Source organism: Girardinichthys multiradiatus, chromosome 6 (assembly GCF_021462225.1).
Source record: "Girardinichthys multiradiatus isolate DD_20200921_A chromosome 6, DD_fGirMul_XY1, whole genome shotgun sequence".
Classification (NCBI taxonomy): domain Eukaryota; kingdom Metazoa; phylum Chordata; class Actinopteri; order Cyprinodontiformes; family Goodeidae; genus Girardinichthys; species Girardinichthys multiradiatus.
In genome coordinates this window covers 796,098-799,450 of record NC_061799.1, presented here as the reverse complement: position 1 = coordinate 799,450, position 3,353 = coordinate 796,098, and the positions used below count along the sequence as shown (strand labels likewise).

At 33.8% G+C, this 3,353-nt stretch overlaps 1 long non-coding RNA gene across 1 annotated transcript; it reads left to right on the top strand.

The window, feature by feature from the left end:
• The first annotated feature begins 2,062 nt into the window (after positions 1–2,062).
• Positions 2,063–2,633, top strand: LOC124869279. Its single transcript, XR_007038548.1, has 3 exons — positions 2,063–2,174; positions 2,262–2,500; positions 2,572–2,633. It is a non-coding gene; the product is annotated as an uncharacterized LOC124869279 (long non-coding RNA).
• Positions 2,634–3,353: the final 720 nt, after the last annotated feature.

The window sequence follows — 3,353 nt, the reverse complement described above, 5'->3', positions numbered from 1 at the left end:
GAAGAAAGGCTTTACAAGTTGAAAACGGTGACAGAGAGGAAGATTATAGGAGAAGATAAAATCATTGGGGGGTAATTTATGGCATTCCTCTGGAGGAAGATATAGACAAATTTAAAAAAAAGCATTGATGGTGCGAAGATAAAAAATCTCAAGAGATCTACAAAAAATGTAAACAGACAAACAGTAGGAAGCCTGTCAATTTTAATAGACTTTGAAGAAACAGTCTTGCCACAAAATGTCATAATAGGATATCTGAGTTTTCCTGTGAGGCCTTTCATTCCTCCACCACTAAGATGTAATAAATGTCAGAGATGAAGCCACATAGCAGCTGTATGAAAAGGTTGACAAAGATGTCCAAAGTGTGGAGAAGACTATCGAATTGAAGATTGTGGGGAAGAAGTGCAGGAAAAATGTTGCAATTGTGGAGGGAAACATAGAGTCACATTCGGGGGATGTGAGGTAAGGAAGAAAGCAAAAGAAATTCAACAAATTAAAATGAATAAAAACATAAGCTATGCTGAAGCAGTCAAAAATGTACAGCATGAAAGATCAAGGCATGAAGGTCAAATTAGGATTCCAGATTATCAGCAGAGAAAAGTAGAATCAGAGGAAAATGTCACAATGTCTGTGGAAAAACTGATAAAATACATTTGGTTAAAGCCAAACCTAGATTTTGTGTTTAAAGAGTACAATAGTATCAGAAGGAATAGACAAGGAGGATGTGGAATATTTATACAAGAAGGAACACAATATCAGATATTAGGAAAAGGTGAAAATTTTGAATTCATAGTCGTTGAAATTTACAATAAAAAAGAGAAATGTAAAATAATAAATTTTTATAATCCATGTAAAATATTACCATTCGAGTTGATGGATGAATTAATGGGATACTTAGAAGGAAAAGTAATCTGGTGTGGAGATTTTAATGCTAACAGCACATTATGGGGAAAATGTAATGATAAAAATGGACAAGTTATTGAAGAAATAATGGAAATAAAGAATTTGGTATGTATAAATGATGGAAGAGGAACAAGAATTAATGTAAAAACAGGTGAAGAGTCTGTGATTGATTTAACAATAGTATCAAATTGTTTAGCTAATAACTGTGAGTGAGACATTGACAAAGATACAACAGTAGGCAGTGATCATTACCCCATTAAAATCATAACAGGAATATTAATAAATAACAGGAATACAGGATTATATAAAAGATGGAATTTAATAAGGCTGATTGGGAAATTTTTTTATATTTACGTCAAAAGAAATAGGAAGAAATAGATGAGTCAATTGATATAAATAGTTTAAATATAAATATCTAAAACAATCTTACAAGCTGCAGAAGAGTCAATAAAAAAAGAAGGAAGAAAGAACAATAAAAAAGTTGTGCCATGGTGGACAAAAGAATGTAGTGAAGTAATAAAATTAAGAAATAAAGCATTTAAAATGTTAAAAAGTAACCCAATTTATCAGAATCTAAGTACAAAAGAAAGCAAGCAAAGGTAAGAAAGATCATTAAGAATGCAAAAAGAGAATATTGGAGAAACGTTTGTAATACTGTAGGGAGAGAAACAAAAATTGATCAAATTTGGAAAACAATTAAAAGAATGAAGGGTATTAGAAAAGAATATGGATATCCTATATTAAAAATAGATGATACAACTATAACCGAAGATAAAGAATGGGTATATATCTAGATAGATCTAGATATCAAAATGGTTTTCGAAAAGGGAGAAGAACAAATGATTTGGCATTATGTTCAGAATATGAAATGAGAGCACAAATAAACAAAGAAAATGTAGTAGGTGTATTTTTTGACATAGAAAAAGCATATGACATTATGTGGATTGAGGGATTATTAATTAAATTAAGTAAAATGGGTATTAATGGAAAAAGGTTTAAATGGATTCAAATAATGTTATCAAATAGAACAATACAGGTAACAATTGGTCAAGAATTGTCAGGTAAATGTATAGTAGAAAATGGTACTCCTCAAGGAAGTATTATAAGTGTCAGGATCTGAACTGCTGATCATGTCAGTAACCAGTTTCCTCACTAGGTGTCGCAGGAGTCCTGAGATCTGGAGGCTGACAGGTGCAGCCTATCTGGTCCTCAGCCACGGTGCAATAAAAGGGAGGACTGCCAGCATATCAGCGGCTGACTGTTTTGCCCCAGTGGTATTACAACCGGCTCTCACCGAATCTCACGTTTTAAAGTGTTCTGGTCAAGCCAAGCTCTCAGTAACCTTTGTCTCTCTTATACAGGTATTGCTCTATGCTTCGCTACTTTGGTTTAGAAGAATCTCTGGAATTCCCACATACCGTAAACTTCACCGGACATCTTACCTGGCTGGTAGTCCGAACGGATCAGTGTACCGCTCCAGCCGTGAATCCTGTCCACCCCTCCTCAAAGGATTATTTCCCAGGATCCAGCCGACATCGTTCTCTGGATCAGCTCTCAGTCCTGACGCGTCCTCTCCCTGGTGGATACCGACGCCCCATCAGTAAGCATTACCTGGACCTAGTCTATTCGTTCCAAGTTACTATTACTTACCTCCGTTCCTTCCCATCACAGCCCAGCCCGGCCTTCATGGTGGCCAGATCCTTGTTCCTGTCTTTAAATAAAATACTTAAAACGTTCTTTGTTCCTGAGTGTTCTCTGCATGTGGGTCAAATCGGCAATCAAAACTATGACAATAAGTCCGTTATTGTTTTCTATAATGATAAATGATGTATTTAAAAATATTAGTAAAGAAGTTGGTTGCTCACTATTTGCAGATGATGGAGCTATATGGAAAAGGGGTCGTAATATCAAACTTATTGAAAAGAAAATACCGGATGAGATTATTAGAATAGAAGAATGTTCATATCAATCAGGGTTTAAATTCTCAGTGGAAAAAAGTAATAGTGTTTACACAGAAAAGGAAAAGAGAAAATATCAAACTAAAATTATACAATCAAGTTTTAGAACAAGTAAAAAATCTAAAATTTTTAGGTATATGGTTTGATGAAAAAATTATATGGAAAGTACATATAGAAAGAATCATAGATAAATGCAAAACAATATTACATATTATGAGATGTATGGCTGGTATTGATTGGGGAGCAGATCGAACATCATTAAAAAGAATTTATACAGGATTAATTAGATCAAATATTTATTATGGAAGTATAATTTATGGATCAGCAGCAAACACTCATCTAATAAAATTAGACAATATACAACATCAAGCTTTAAGAATTAGTACAGGAGCAATCAGAACCAGTCCAATAACAGAACTCCAGGTAGAGATGAGAGAGATGCCATTAGATTTAAGAAGGAAACAGTTAGCAATAATTTACTGGATAAACTTACAA